General features: G+C 43.6%; 1 pseudogene; it reads left to right on the top strand.

The window, feature by feature from the left end:
• The first annotated feature begins 390 nt into the window (after positions 1-390).
• Positions 391-16,383, top strand: LOC129394756 (chloride intracellular channel protein 4-like; annotated as a pseudogene).
• The last annotated feature ends 1,051 nt before the right edge of the window (positions 16,384-17,434 follow it).

Below are 17,434 nucleotides of genomic sequence, written 5' to 3'. Positions count from 1 at the left end.
GTTCAAATGGACTGCACCCTGCGGCCTCTCGAGGACAGGCCCTAATTCTGAGGAGGGCAAGTGGTAGAAGTACTTAAGTTGGAGGCTGAGCTTGGTGAGGTGTGTTTTTAAAAAACCATTCATCTGTTCTACCTTTCCTGAAGACTGAGGACGGTAAGGGGTATGAAGTTTCCACTGAATACCAAGAGCCTGAGAAACTGCTTGGGTGATTTGACTAATAAAGGCGGGACCATTGTCAGATTGAATAGAAGCAGGGAGGCCAAATCGGGGAATTATATCTGTTAGAAGGGAAGAGATGACTGCAGTACCCTTTTCGGAGCTAGTGGGAAAAGCCTCAACTCATCCGGTGAAGGTATCGACCCAAACCAGGAGATATTTACATTTACGGACATGGGGCATATGAGAAAAGTCAATTTGCCAATCTTGTGTCGGAGTAAATCCACGAGCCTGATGCGTAGGAAAAGGAGGAGGCCTGAGAAAGCCTTGGGGGCTGGTGGCATGGCAGACAGAGCATTGAGAGGTGATGGTCTTAAGGATGGATTTCCACAGAGGGAAGGAGATGAGGGGCTGTAGGAGGCGAGCCAGAGACTTGTATCCCACATGGAGGTGGTCATGAAGGGAAGAAAGAATGAACTGAGCTTGTGAAGCAGGAAGAATGAATTTTCCATGATTTAAGAACCACTTGCCCTGAGTTGGAAAAGACTGGTAGAGCAGGTTTTCAGAAGAAGAGTAGGTGGGAGTGATAGAGGAGAAAGAAAAATACTGGCCCTCTGGAGCGGGGGCTGGAATATTGGCGGGTGTGGAGGCATCAGCTATTTCTTTTGCTGTCCTGTCGACATAGGCATTTCCTTTTGCAATAAGATCAGTAGGTTTCTGGTGTCCTTTACAATGAATGACTCCAGCCTTGGCCGGCAGGAGAGCAGCCTTAAGGAGGGCCTTTATTAGGGAGGCATTGATCATGGAAGAGCCTTGTGTGGTAAGGAAGCCTCTTTCAGCCCAGAGGGCAGCATGGTTATGGAGGATGTGGAAAGCATATTGGAGTCAGTGTAAATGTTACTGTGCATTCTGTTAGCAAGAGAGAGCGCACGAGTTAAAGCAATTAGTTTGGCTTGTTGGGAAGTGGTGGAGGGAGGAAGTGCAGCAGCTTCGAAAATAAAGGTGTGGGACACGACATCATATCCAGCTTTAGCTGGTGAAAATTGATTGGGTTTAGAAGCACTGCCATCGATAAACCAAGTGTGGCCTGGGTTTGGGACTGGAAGAATAGAAATCTGAGGAAAGGGGGAAGATGCTATGTGTGTTAGGGAAACAGTCATGTGGTTCAGGACTTGTGTAAACGAACCCAGGTTTGGCTGCTCATCATTTGAAAGCCAGACTCAAGAGACAAGGATTGGAGGAAGGAAAAGCAGGTTTAATCAGACAGCCAGCAGACTGGGAAGATGGGAGACTATAGTCATAAAGATCATCTTAAATTTTAAAATCTTACCATAGGGATTTTACAGGAAAGCTTGGTATTGATATAGGAGTTAAGAAGAAATTACTTAGGCAGATAGGGGGATATGGGGGTCCTCGGTAAGGTCTTCCTCTTAATGAAAAGCAGCCCCCAAATCATTTTCTTCTCTAACAAAGAGCAGCCTGTAAAATCGAGTGGCAGACATAGACAAAAAAGCTAGAAGTTTGCACAGGTGAATGCTGGCAGTTGTGCCAATAGGAAGAAACTACTCGGGAATAGGCATGCTCAAAATGGCAGCTCCATCTTCTCTTCTCTTTGCCAGCCACATGTACAGTAAGAGGCAGACAAGATGGCACTGACCAAGCAGAAAGCCATTTGCATGATAAGATTAGGGTGGGGCAACCAGCCTTCCCCATGCACCATGTAAACATCAAACCAGGTCGAACCAATCTGTGGGCCTTACATAAGTCAGACACCTCCTTCTCAAGCCTGCCTGTAGAATCTGATGAGGTCCACCACTTTTTCCTTTTCAGACACCTCTCTCTCGAAAGAGGGAGAGAGCTGCTCCTCTTCCCTCCTTTCTTCTGCCTATTAAACTTTCTGCTTCTTAACCCATTCCATGTGTGTGTGTCCATATTGTTAATCTTCTTGGTGCAAGAGGACGACTCCCAGGTATTTACCCCAGACAACGATGCCACTTCAGTATGGGAGATGTGGAGTAGAATGGTGCACGGTATGGGGTCTGTGTGTCTTGTTCCAATGGCTAACTTGGGTTGTCGTCTGTTCAGGGGTCTGGTTGGTATTATCTTGACTTTGGCCAAATGATGGTGGACTAACCATTAGTATTAGTGGCTCTCCCTAAGTGAAAGGATTCTGTAATCAGGGCTCCTGATTTGCCTGGTTTGTTTTAAGATTAGCCTCTGGAATTTCTCAAGGAAGTGCCTAATTAGATAAGCATGCATTGCCAGAAGGGAGTATCTAGAGAGGGAAGGAATGAAGATGTGAGAGGAGAGGAGGGTGATTAAAAGTATATATGTGCGTAGATAGATAGAGATATATTTATAAATAAATGAATATACACACACACATATATATATATATATATATATATATATATATATATATATATATTTTTAGAGGGAGTCTCACTCTTGTCGCCCGGGTTGGAGTGCAGTGGTGCAATCTCGGCTCACTGCAACCTCCTCCTCCCGGGTTTAAGCAATTCTTGTGCCTCAGCCTCCCAAGTAGCTGGGATTATGACTCCCACCACCACACCTGGCTAATTTTTTTGTATTTTTAGTAGAGGCAGGGTTTCACCATGTTGGCCAGGCTGATCTTGAACTCCTGACCTCAGGTGATCTGCCCACCTCAGCCTTCCAAAGTGCTGGGAATGCACGCAGGAGCCACTGCACCCGGCAATTAAAATGTTTTTAGGCCGGTCCAAGTGCAGTGGTGTTTACAACTAATTGTTCACAACCAGTTACATATTTCTTTGTTCCTTCTGCACTCCCACTGCTTCACTTGACTATCCTAATAAAAAAATTAATAAATAAAATATATTTTTAAACTGAAGTCTCCAGTTATGAAATCCCCACCATCAAACTCCATTCCATTTCTATGGAAAACAGGTGATGCATCCATTCTGGCTACTTCCTGCTGAAAAGGGGCATAATTAGGCAGCCATGGGGTAGAACCTATCCACCTGGAGTTGAAAGGATTCACAAGTCCCTGGGCTTACACAAGAGAATCTTCTGGGAAGGGCAGAGCAAGGTGGCCAAATAAAGAGTGCCACCAATCATCCCTCCAACAGGAGCACCAAGTTTGACAACTAGCTACACAAAGGGAGTGCCTTCCTAGGACCCAAAAATCAGGTGAGCACTCACAGTGCCTGGTTTTGACTTCATATCGCTGAAAGAGGCACTGAAGAGGGAAGGAAAGACAGTCTTGAATTGCCAATGCCACCCCTCCCCCACCCCCCCAGCAGCAACCATGTGGACAGAGTCTGTGAGTTGGGAGGGGGAAAGCGCAGCAATTGTGAGGCTTTGCATTGAATTCACTGCTCGCTTGTCACAGCAGAAAGCGGAACCGTGCTGTCCCCAGCTGACCCATCCATAGCGGAAGCAGTTGGACTGGCCCTAACCAGAGTGGAATCACCCATTTCAGTGGTCAGGGCTTGAGTTCCAGCAAGCCTTGCCACTGCAGGGTGGAGTGCTCTGGGTCCCTAAGTGAATTTGAGGGAAAGTGATTCAGTCAGAAAGAAAAGGTTGTCAATGAGCAGTAAGAAATCATCTGAAGGTACAACACTCACTGGTAATAGTAAGTACACAGAAAAAACACAGAGTATTATAAGACTGTAGCTGTGGTGCATAAAGGACTCTTATCTTAACTAGAAAGACTAAAAGATAAAACAATCAAAAATAATACCTACAACAGCTTTTCAAGACACAGACTGTGCAATAAGATATAAACAGAAACAACAAAAAGTTAAAAAGCAGGAAGGCAAAGTTAGAGTTTTGTTTTGTTTTTTGAGATGGAGTCTCGTACTGTCACCCATGCTGGAGTGCAGTGGTGCAATCTCAGCTCACTGCAACCTCCACCTCCCAGGTTCAAGCGATTCTCCTGCCTCAGCCTCCCGAGTAGCTGGGATTACAGGCACCTGCCACCACACCCAGCTAATTTTTTGTATTTTAGTAGCAACAGGGTTTCACTATGTTGGCCAGGCTGGTCTCGAACGTCTGACCTCATGATCCACCTGCCTCAGCCCCCCAAAGTGCTGGGATTACAGGTGTGAGCCACTGCACCCTGCCTGCAAAGTTAGAATTTTTACTAGTTTTCTTTTTGCTTGCTTGTTTGTTTATTTATGCAAGCAGTGTTAAGGTGTTATCAGCTTAAAATAATGGTTATAAGATAGTATTTGCAAGCCTCATGGTAACCTCAAATCAAAAAACATACAATGGATCCAAAACAAATAAAAAGCAATAAATTAAATTAAACCACCAGAGAAAATCACCTTCACTAAAAACAAGATAGGAAAGAAGGAAAGGAAGACCAGAAAGCAAACTAAAATGCCAGAAGTAAGTCTTTACTTATGAATAATAACATTAAATGTAAATGGACTAAAGTCTCCAATCAAAAGACATAGAGTCACTGAATGAATTAAAAAAAGAAACAAGACCCAATGATCTGTTGCCCACAAGAAACACATTTCACTTATAAAGATACACACAGACTGAAAATGAAGGGATGGAAAAAGATATTCCATGCCAATGGAGACCAAAGAAGAGCAGGAGTAGCTATACTTAGACAAAATAAGTTTCAAGACAAAAACTATAAGAAGAGACAAAGAAGGTCATTATACAATGATAAAGGGATCAATTCAGCAAGAGAATATGGCCATTGTTAATATATATGCATCCAACACTGGAGCACCCAAATATAACAAGCAAATACTATTAGAGCTAAAGTGAGAGATAGACCCCAATACAATAATAGCTGGAAACTTCAACAACCCGCTTTCAGCACCGGACAGATCTTCCAGCCAGAAAATCAACAAGGAAACATCAGAATTAATGTGCGCTATAGACAAAATGAACCTAATAGATATTTACAGAACATTTCTTTCAACAGCTACAGAATAAATGTTAAATAAAGCTGCAGAATAAACATTGAAAACAGCTGCAGAATAAACACCTTTTCCTCAGCACTTGGATCATTCTTAAGGATGGACCGTATGTTAGGTCACAAAACAAGTCTTAAAATATTCAAAAAACATTAAAATAATATCAAGCATCTTCTCTGACCACAATGAAATAAAACTAGAAATCAATAACAAGAGAAATATTGGAAAGTATACAAACACAATGGAAATTAAACAATACACTCCTGAACAACCAGTGGGTCAATGAAGAATTAAAAAATAAATTCAGAAATTCTTCAAAACAAATGATAATGAAAACATGACATACCAAAACCTATGGGGTACAGTGAAAGCAGTACTAAGAGGGAAGCTTTAGCTATAAGCACCTACATCAAAAAAGAAGAAAAACTTAAAATAAACACACTAACAATGCATCTTAGAGAGCTAGAAAAGCAAGAGCCAACCAAACCCAGACTCAGTAGAATAAAAGAAATAATAAAGATCAGAGCAGCCAGGTGTGGTGGCTCACGCCTGTAATCCCAGCACTTCGGGAGGCTGAGGCGGGCAGATCACGAGGTCAGGAGATCAAGACCATCCTGGCTAACATGGTGAAACCCCGTCTCTACTAAAAATACAAAAAATTAGCCAGGCATGGTGGCAGGCGCCTGTAGTCCCAGCTACTCAGGAGGCTGAGGCAGGAGAATGGCGTGAACCCGGGAGGCGGAGCTTGCAGTGAGCCGAGATGGTGCCACTGCACTCTAGCCTGGGTGACAGAGAGAGACTCCATCTCAAAAAAAAAAAAAAAAAGGAAGCCTCTGGGAAAGCCAGTCTTGCATTCCCATACATAGCGTGCAACAGCAATACAGTCCAGGGTAGAAGAATAAAGCTATCCCTATAATCATGGCTAAAATCACGAGCAAATTTTTCCATCTGGAGGGACCTTATCCAAACCATGAGGAGAGTCATTGATTTAAAGATATTGTGGGGCCGGGCATGGTGGCTCACCTGTAATCCCAGCATTTTGGGAGGTTAAGGTGGGTGGATCATTTGACGTCAGGAGTTTGAGACCAGCCTGACCAACATGGTGAAACCCCACCTCTACTAAAAATACAAAAAAAAAAAATTAGCTAGGCATAGTGGGGCTATAAGTGATAGTGAATAAGTCTCACGAGATCTGATGGTTTTAAAAACAGGAGTTTTCCTGTGCCTGTAGTCCCAGCTACTCAGGAGGCTGAGGCAGGAGAATCATTTGAACCCAGGAGGTAGAGGTTGCAGTGAGCCGAGATCACATCACTGCACTCCCGCCTGGGCAACAAGAGTGAAACTCCTCAAAAAGAAAAGAAAAGAAAAGAAAGCTGGGTGCGGTGGCTCACGCCTATAATCCCAGCACTTTGGGAGGTGGAAGCGGGTGGATCATGAGGTCAAGAGATCAAGACCATCCTGGCTAACACAGTGAAACCCCGTCTCTACTAAAAATACAGAAAATTAGCCTGGCATGGTGGTGGGCGCCTGTAGTCCCAGCTACTCGAGAGACTGAGGCAGGAGAATGGCGTGAACCCGGGAGGCGGAGCTTGCAGTGAGCCGAGATCGCACCACTGCACTCCAGACTGGGTGACAGAGCGAGACACCATCTCAAAAAAAAAAAAAAAAAAAGAATAGAATAGAATAGAATAAAATAAAAATATTACTATTAAGCCCTATAGATCAAAAGTTCTTTTCAGGACAAAAACGCACACAAGCTTGCATTTCTGTAAACCAGCCAGATCTAGCCTGTGGTCAGTGGTTTCTTCATCAGGAAAAAGTTACTGAAATAAGTATCTTGCCTAATTAAAGCCATAGTTATGGCTGGTGGTCAGTTAGCATCCAGTGGAGCTGCAAAGTGCTTTAACGTTGCTTATCTAGAGGCAAATGCTTGTTTGGCTGCTTGGGAAAAAGAAAAACTTTGTGGCATTTAGAATATAGTTTACCTCTTTTTTTTAGATGGAGTCTCACTCTGTCATTCAGGCTGGAGTGCAGTGGTGTGATCTCGGCTCACTGCAACCACCGTCTCCCAGGTTCAAGCGATTCTCCTGCCTCAGCCTCCCGAGTAGGTGAGAGTACAGGCGCATGCCACCAACCTGGCTAATTTTTTGTATTTTCAGTAGAGATGGGGTTTCCCCATGTTAGCCAGGATGGTTTTGATCTCCTGACCTCATGATCTGCCCACCTCAGCCTCCCAAACTGCTGGGATGAACATAGTTTACTTTTTAAGTGAAGGAATGTGTGACTTAACCTTTGCTGGCATGGTCTTAGGTTCTGTTTATAATTTGGTATCTTTTTTTTTTTTTGAAACAGGATCTTGCTCTGTCACGCAGGATGGACTGGAGTGGCGCAGTCATAGCTCACTGTAGCCTCGAACTCCCAGGCTCAAGCTATCTTCCCACCTCAGTCTCCCAAATACCTGGTGTAGGAGATTGGTCAGGGTGGTGGGAGAAATTATAAAGATAGAGTTATAGGAAATAGACACAAACTTTCTTGGAAGGCCGGGTGGTTTGCATCACTTCAGTAAAAGATTTGGCTGGAGGCAGCTGAATTCTCTTAAAAGCTTAGGGCGTAGATACATAGGAATGTAGAGGAGTTTATCTAAGTAGCTTGTTTACTCATGTGGTCCTAAGACTGACCTTTGATCATCTGCGGGTGCATGAGTGCTCTCTACTCAGGAGGTCAGCAATGTTAATTACCCTCCAGTGGTGTTTACTTGAGACCTTTGTCATTTAATCTGTACTAAATAAACGCAAACTTCGCCGGCTTATTGAGGCCAATGCTGTGGACTCAAGCAGCAGAGCCCCTTAGCCACACTGACAGGCAAATGTCTGTGTCAGTGTACGTCTTTCATCCATTACTGGGTCAGGGTCCACAAGTCGGACCTGGCAACCTGATACTACAGGTGCACGCCACCATACCTGGCTTAATTTGCTATCTTATTGTTACAGAAAGCCTGTTCTGTCTTGTGATTTTTATTTGACCATTAATGGTGGTCAGTTTTTGTGTCTAAACCACAAAAAGCAGGTATGTCTGGCCTCCCATCCCATTATGTCTGGGAACTAAGTTTTTAAGGTTTTTTACAGGGGCTTCCCTTGGCGAAGGAGGGATCCATTCTGTCAGTAGCAGTGGGAAGAGGGAGCTTGGGATTTAATTATCAGTTTACATTCCCCCTTTTTTTGGTCATTATATGCCAGATGCAGCATCGATGGCCAAACTTCTATTTTGTCCCATATTATTGCTGGGGTGGTGTGTCTGCCTACCCAGGCCCAACATGTCCCTCGGTGGGACCCCATGCCCAAGGGATTTGGAGTCAAAATGTTTATAGCCAACTAAATGTTCCAGGCCAGATGGGAATGGCGGTGGGCAGGTTCTCATTAACCCTGGGAACCCTTTAGGTAACATGAGAGCCAAAAATCAAATGCCAAAAGGCGAGGTTATAAAATTGGCATCTATTTAAGTTCTATGCATTGAGCTACTGTAATCTTGGTTGTAGTTACACGCTTGTAGTAATTAGCTATACGAAACATAAGCATTTTCCTAAAACCATTTAAGCTAAGGAATTTAGAGACTTTCAATGTGCTGCAAGGCTTTTTGTAGTCTTTTTAGTAATTCCTCCTAAGGTGGCTGATAAAATTGTTTATATAATTGGCATCATTTTATTACTGGGAGCACTATACCCAGAAGGCTTTGTCACCAGGTGATATTGTTTGGCTGTGTCACCACCCAAATCTCATCTTGAATTCCCACACATTGTGGGAGGGACCTGGTGGGAGGCAATTGAATCATGAGGGCAGGTCTTTCCCATGCTGTTCTCATGATAGTGAATAAGTCTCATGAGATCTGATGGTTTTAAAAACAGGGTTTCCCTGCACAAGCTCTCTTTTTGCCTGCTGCCATCCATGTAAGACGTGACTTGCTCCTTCTTGCCTTCCTTCATGATTGTGAAGCTGCCCCAGACACGTGGAACTGTAAATCCTTTTTCCTGTATAAATTACCCAGAATTGGGTCTGTCTTTACCAGCAGCATGAAAACAGACTAATACACCAGGTATCTGGATATCTTTCCATAATTTTTGTTTAATTCTATGGAGAGCAAAACTTTTTATGGTTGGGATGGATGGAGAGAGGCAACATAGTAGCCCAAGACACAGTCTTATTTTGGCAGATGTTTGGGCATCTGTGTGCCCATGCTTGAGTAGGAAGGTCTGAAATAATTCTATCCATCAAATTTGGCCCTTACAATCTCACATGCCCACCTCTTATGTGACAGTCCCTGAGCCTAGAGGGAAGGGGCTTATACAGTTTTAGCAGCAGGCCATCAGCAATGAAAGCACATAAGTCCCAGTGAGATTCTAAATAGTTTTTAAATTTCAGAGATATCAGGCCAGGCATGGTGGCTCATGCCTGTAATCCCAGCACATTAGGAGTCTAAGGTGGGAGGATCACTTGAGGTCAGGAGTTCAAGACCTTCCTGGCCAATATGGTGAAACCCCATCTTTACTAAAAACACAAAAAATTAGCTGAGTGTAGTGTCAGGCACCTGTAATCCCAGTTACTTGGGAGGCTAAGGCAGGAGAATCACTGAACCTAGGAGGCAGAAGTTGCAGTGAGCCAAGATTGCACTACTGCACTCCAGCCCAGGTGACAGAGTGAGACTCCATCTCAACAAAAAAAATTACTGCACAGCAAAAGAAACTACCATCAGAGTGAACAGGCAACCTACAGAATGGGAGAAAATTTTTGCAATCCACCCATCCAACAAAGGGCTAATATCCAGAATCTACAAAGAACTTAAACAAATTTACAAGAAAAAATCAAACAACCTCATCAAAAAGTGGGCGAAGGATATGAACAGACACTTCTCAAAAGAAGACATTTATGCAGCCAACAGACACATAAAAAAATGCTCATCATCTCTGGCCATCAGAGAAATGCAAATCAAAACCACAATGGGATACCATCTCACACCAGTTAGAATGGTGATCATTAAAAAATCAGGAAACAACAGGTGCTGGAGAGGATGTGGAGAAATAGGAACACTTTTACACTGTTGGTGGGACTGTAAACTAGTTCAACCATTGTGGAAGACAGTGTGGTGATTCCTCAAGGATCTAGAACTAGAAATACCATTTGACTCAGCCATCCCATTACTGGGTATATACCCAAAGGATTATAAATCATGCTGCTATAAAGACACATGCACATGTATGTTTATTGTGGCACTATTCACAATAGCAAAGACTTGGAACCAACCCAAATGCCCATCAATGATAGACTGGATTAAGAAAATGTGGCACATATACACCATGGAATACTATGCAGTCATAAAAAAGGATGAGTTCATGTCCTTTGTAGGGACATGGATGAAGCTGGAAACCATCATTCTGAGCAAACTATCACAAGGACAGAAAACCAAACACCACATGTTCTCACTCATAGGTGGGAATTGAACAATGAAAACACTCGGACACAGGAAGGGGACTGTCACACACTGGGGCCTGTCATGGGATGGGGGGAGGGGGGAGGGATAGCATTAGGAGATATATCTAATGTAAATGACGAGTTAATGGGTGCAGCACACCAACATGGCACATGTATACATATGTAACAAAACTGCACATTGTGCACATGTACCCTAGAACTTAGAGTATAATAATAAAAGAAAAGAAAAGAAAAAGAAAAAAAAGTTAGCCTGGTATGGTGGTGTGCACCTGTAATCCCAGTTTCTGGGGAGGCTGAGGCATTAGAATTGCTTGAACCTGGGAGGCAGGGGTTGCAGTGAGCCAAGAGCATGCCAATGCACTCCAGCCTGGGTGACAGAGAGACTCTGTCTCAAAAAAAAAAAAAAAAAAAAATGAGAGTTGGCTAGGTAAAGGATAGAAAGTATCAAAGAGAGAAAGGAAGGGAGTTCCTGACTGCAGGAACACCACTGGGCAATAGCTGGGAAGTGGGAAGGAGAAGCCAAAGGAGGCTAATGTGGATGAGGAAGAGGGTGGTGCAATATCCTTCTGAAGAACTAGGCAGAGACTTGTTCACTCAAGATCTTACAGGACTCCTGAGGCACCATCTTCATGGTTGGCAGAGAAGTTGAGTCTGTAGACCCTGACAAAATCTGACTGGACCAGGGATCAATGGCTAGGTCAAAGATTGTCCAATAGGATCACTCCAGTTTGGATGGTAACTAATCCAGCCAATCAGCTCTCCCCTGGCATGCGTTCCACTGTCCATGGTTCTGAAGTATCTTTGCAAAATAAGACTGGTGATCCCAATCAACAGGTTGGCCACATAACTCTGTATTAGTTAGCTACTGCCGTGTAACAAATCATCGCAAACTTAGTGGCTTGAAACAACACTCATTCATTATTTTCATGGTGTCTTCATCAGGAATCTGGGCAAGATTTATATGGATTCTATTCTCAAGGTTATACAATCAAGGAGTTGACCAAGCTGAGTTTTCATCTGGAGACTGGGGAAGAATTATGTTCAAACTCATTAGTGTTGTTGGCAGAATTCAGTTCCTTGCAGTGTAGAACTGAGGCCCCTGTTTTTTTAGCTCATTGTTAGCCAGGGATCACTCTGCTCCTAGAAGATGTTCTTGGGTTTTTGTCATGTGGCCCTTACCACCTTTAAAGCCAGCAATGACAGGTCAAATCCTTCTCAAGGTCTGAATCTCTCTGGCTTCTGACTTTCTTGATATTTGACTTCTACATTCAGATTTATAGAGTTTGTGTGATTAACTCAGGCTCACCTAGACAATTTCCCTTTGATAATTTTAAGGCCAATTGAAGAAGTGGCTCAATCTGCAGTGTGGTGCAGTGCTGAGGAGCTGAGGCCATGGCCACCTCAATGCCAGACTGTCCAGTGAGCAGCATGGCCAAAGCCATCAGCCAGAGCAGCCTTGGAGCAGAAGCAGCAGCTGCCAACGTTTGCAAAGCCCAGCTGAGCTGGCCTTGGCATTGTCGATGCCACTGAACAGGTTGAAGGAGGAAGACAAAGAGCCCCTCATTGAGCTCTGGGTCAAGGCTGTCAGTGATGGTGAAAGCACAGGAATCTGCCTTCTTTCCCAGAGATTCCTCATGATTCTTTAGCTCAAAGGAGTTGTCTTCAGTGTCACAACTGTTGATCTGAAAAAGGAAACCTGCAGATCTGCAAAACAAGGCTCCTGGGAACCACCCACCACTTATAACTTTCAACAGTGAAGTCAAATAAGATTGAGGAAGCTCCTGAAGAAGTCTTATGTCCTCCCAAGTACTTAAAGCTTTCACCAAAACACCCAGAATCAAATACTGCTGGAATGGACATCTTTGCCAAATTCTCTGCATAGATCAAGAATTCAAGGCCAGAGGTTAATGAAGCATGAGTGAAGTGTCTCTTAAAAACCCTGCAGAAAATGGTGATTATTAAAAAGTCAAGAAACAACAGATGCTGGTGAGGTTGCAGAGAAAAAGAAACGCTTTTACACTGTTGGTGGTAGTGTAAATTAGTTCAACCATTGTGGAAGACACTGTGGTGATTCCTCAAAGATCTAGAAGCAGGAAAAACATTTGACCCAGTAATCCCATTAGTGGGCATATACCCAAAGGAATATTCGTCATTCTGTTATAAAGATACATGCACGCATATGATCACTACAGCACTACTCACAATAGCAAAGACATGGAATCAACCCAAATGTCCACCAATGATAGACTGGATGAAGAAAATGTGGTACATATACACCATGGAATACTATGCAGCCATAAAAAGGAACAAGATCATGTCTTTTGCAGGGACATGGATGGAGCTGGAGCAGTTATTCTCAGCAAACTAACACAGGAACAGAAAATCAAATGTCGCATGTTCTCATTTATAACTATGAGCTGAACAATGGACACAGGGAGGAGAACAACACACAATGGGGCCTGTCAGTGGGGCAAGGAGAGGAAGAGCATCAGGAAGAATAGCTAATGAATGCTGGGCTTAATACGTAGGTGATGGGTTGATCTCTGCAGCAAATCACCATGGCACACATTTACCTATGTAGCAAACCTGCACATCCTGCACATGTACCCTGGTAGCTAAAAAAAAAGTTAAAAAAAAAAAACTGCAAAAACTTATGAATATCTGAATTCTCCTCTCCCTGATGAAATTGATGAAAATAGCATGCAGGACACTAAGTTTTCCACACATAAATTTCTGGATGGCAATAAAATGGCATTAGCTGATTGCCATCTGCTGCCCAAACTGCATATTGTCAAAAAAAAAATCACAACTTTGATATTCCAAAAGGAATGACTGGCCAGGCACGGTGTTCATGCCTGTAATCCCAGTACTTTGGGAGGCCAAGGTGGGTGGATCACTTGATGTCAGGAGTTCTAGACCAGCCTGGCCAACATGGTGAAACCCATTTCTACTAAAAATACAAAAATTAGCCAGGCTTGGTGATGGGTGCCTGTAATCCCAGCTACTTGGGAGGGTGAGGCAGGAGAATACCTTGAACTCGGGAGACGGAGGTTGCAGTGAGCCGAGATCATACCACTGCACTCCAACCTGGGTAATAAAGCGAGACTCCATCTCAAAAATAAATAAATAAATAAAATATAGAAAAAAAAAAAAGGAATGACTGGCATCTGGAGATACCTAACGAATGCAAGTAGTAGGGATATGTTCAACAATACCTGTCCCAATGATAAAGAGATTGAAATAGCGGCAGAAACAGTTAATGTAGTAATGTAACCAAAAGACTCACCAAGTAAACTTGCATTTATGACAGAGATGTCTTCGTGTCTTCTCCTCAAAATATGCTTTTCCTAACAGACCACTCCTCTTCCTTTAGAGTACAAATTGTATTTAGCACGAACATGAGTTATTCAAGGATTAGGATCAAGGACAGACAAGGTATAGAAGTTATCTTAAAAATAAACAATCCTGGCTAGGTGTGATGGCTCATGCCTGTAATCCCTTGGGAGGGCAAGACAGGTGGATCACCTGAGGTCAGGAGTTCAAGAGCAGCCTGGGCAACATGGTAAAACCCCATTTCTGGTAAAAATACAAAAATTAGCAGGGTGTGGTGGCACAGGTCTACATCCCAGCTACTTGGGAGGCTGAGGCAGGAGGATCGCTTGAACCCAGGAGGCAGAAGTTGCAGTGAGCCAAGATCATGCCACTGCACTCCAACCCAAGCGATAAACCAAGACTCCATCTCAAAAAAACAAAAACAAAAACAAAAAAAAGAAAAGAAAAGAAAAAAGAAACAAACAAACAAAAAAACACTACTGGAGGGTGCAATGGCTCATGCCTATAATCCCAGGACTTTGGGAGGCCAAGACAGGCAGATCAACTGAGGTCAGGAGTTCGAGACCATCCTGGCCAACATGGCAAAACCCTGTCTCCACTAAAAACACAAAAGTTAGCCAGGCATGGTGGCACATGCCTGTAGTCCCAGCTACTTGGGAGGCTGAGGCATGAGAATCTCTTGAATCTGGGAGGCAGAGGTTGCAGTGAGGCAAGAACATGCCACTGCACTCCGGCCTGGGAGACAGAGTGAGACCCTGTCTCTAAATAAATAAACAAATACATTAATTAAATAAATTTAAAAAAAAAAACACTCCTGGCTGGAAACAGTGGCTCATACCTGTAATCCCAGCACTTTGGGAAGCTGAGATGGGAGGAGTGTTTGAGCCCAGGTGTTCAAGACCAGCCTGGGCAACATAGTGAGACCTCATTTCTACAAAAAATTTTTAACAATTAGGTGGGTGTGATGGCATATATATGCACACACATACACACTCCTAAGCAGTATTATTTTAAAGTCCTTTTACTCTACCTACCTCCCTTACCCATGTCCCTCTCTCCTCTAATTTGGAGACACTCTATCACTAACTTTTCACTTGGGAAGTAGTTTGCCATCTCTGAGGAGTCCTCACCATTGTGTCTGTTTCTTGTGCATGGATGGCAGAACTTTTGAGGTGCAATTTTTGTTTTTGTTTTGTTTTTGCTTTTTTTTTTTTTTTTAGACAGAGTCTCACTGTGTCACCCAGGCTGGAGTGCAGTGGCACGATCTTGGCTCACTGCAACCTTTGCCTCCCAGGTTCAAGTGATTCTCCTGCCTCAGCCTCCCAAGTAGCTGGGATTACAGGCACCTGCCACCTTCCCCAGCTAATTTTTGTATTTTTAGTAGAGACGGGGTTTCACCATGTTGGCCAGGCTGGCCTCGAACTCCTGACCTCAGGTGATCAGCCCACGTTGGCCTCCCAAAGTGCTGGGATTACAGGCGTGAGCCACCGTGCCTGGCCTAGGTGCAATGTTTAACTGTTAAAATAGTAGCCATGGCTGGGTGCAGTGGCTCACGCCTATAATCCCAGCACTTTGGGACGCTGAGGCAGGCATATCACTTGAGCCTCTGACTTTGAGACCAGCCTGGAAAACATGGCGAAACCCCATATCTACAAAAAAAATACAAAAATGAGCCACACGTAGTGGCACCCGCCTGTAGTCCCAGCTACTCAGGAGGCTGAAGTGGGAGGATTGCTTGAGCCAAAGAGGTTCAGGCTGCAGTGAACCACGATCCTGCCATTGCACTGCAGCCTGGACAACCCTGTCAAAAAAGAGAAAAAAACAAAAACAGTAGCCACAACTTCATCAGGCAGCCCCAAACTGGTGCATAATGGGTGGTAAGAAGAATATTTACATATATTTAGGAATTTTGTAACATTTAGTAAGACTATAAGAAATAATTGCTACTGTATCCAAAATATTGTTTCAATTTCCTCTATGCTGTATAAGTACTAAAGAATATTACCACCACAGAAGAGAGCCTCCTACAAAAAGTCACTATGGATTTTGCTTTGTAGATAGCTTTTTTTTTTTTTTTTTTGGAGACAGAGTCTCACTCTGTCACCCAGGCTGGAGTGCAGTGGCGCGATCTCGGCTCACTGCAAACTCCGCCTCCCGTGTTCACACCATTCTCCTGCCTCAGCCTCCGGAGTAGCTGTGACTACAGGCGCCCGCCACCACGCCCGGCTATTTTTTTGTATTTTTAGTAGAGACGGGGTTTCACTGTGTTATCCAGGATGGTCTCGATCTCCTGATCTCGTGATCCGCCCGCCTCGGCCTCCCAAAGTGCTGGGATTACAGGCTTGAGCCACCGCGCCCAGTCTGTAGATAGCTTTTTACTTTTGCCTAAAAGCATTTATCCTTCATACCAATTGTAACATCCGACACTATGTGGAAACAAAGTTTAGTAGAGGGAGGGAGGATTTTCTCAAGACCTTCCTCAAGCATGTTATTCTTACAAGAGAAACTGATGGGCACTTGATACTCTGTCTCAATATGTTTGTTGTATGTATTTTGCCCCCTGCCACTTACTTGGAACATTATTGCTTTCTTTATTTTAAAAAGCTCATTTTTGAAGCAATTATCAAACTTGCTATTTGTACATCTTTTGAGCAACACTACACAAACTGATATCTAGTTGATTTAGCTATAGCAGTACAATGATTAGTAATATAAAAATTAACACTTATGAAAATTAACCTAAGGAAGCGTGGGTTTGTCAAAATATCAAGGAAATTTTTGTTTCTAAAGCATATTTAACACACATGATCTAAAGAAGGCATTACCATCCTATATTAAAAACAAGATAAGTGCCAGGCATGGTGGCTCACACCTGGAATCCCTGCACTTTGAGGGGCCGAGGCGGGTGGATCACTTGAGGCCAGGAGTTTGACATCAGCCTGGACAACGTGGTGAAACCCCATCTCTAGTAAAAATGCAAAAATTCGGCTGGGTGCAGTGGCTCATGCCTGTAATCCCAGCACTTTGGGAGGCCAAGATGGGTGGATCACTTGAGGCCAGGAGTTCAAGACCAGCCTGGCCAACATGGTCAAACCCCATCTCTACAAAAAAATACAAAAATTAGCTGGATGTGGTGGCGTGCGCCTGTGATCCCAGCTACTTGGGAGGCTGAGGCAGGAGGATCACTTGAACCTGGGAGGCAGAGGTTGCAGTGAGCTGAGATCACACTGCTACACTCCAGCCTGGGCAACAGAGAGAGATTATGTCTCAAAAATAAATAAATAAATTAGTTCAGAAATTACAGTGAAAATACTGCCACTGAATCTGGAAACCTAAATATTGTGGAGATAACTGGGTACCAGGGTATCCATTAAAATAAATAAATTTTTAAAAATTTTAAGAGCTCTAACAGTTTGGCATGTTGCCTCAATCATGGACCAGAAAGTGACCTACACCAAATGAAGTTGGAATATCAGAACTACCTTGGTACACAAAGAAGGGAAGGGATATAGCAGTTAGGATACAAGGCTGGGCACAGTGGCTCAC

This window comes from Pan paniscus, chromosome 20 (assembly GCF_029289425.2).
Source record: "Pan paniscus chromosome 20, NHGRI_mPanPan1-v2.0_pri, whole genome shotgun sequence".
Taxonomy (NCBI): domain Eukaryota; kingdom Metazoa; phylum Chordata; class Mammalia; order Primates; family Hominidae; genus Pan; species Pan paniscus.
This window is presented reverse-complemented; position numbering and strand designations above follow the sequence as displayed.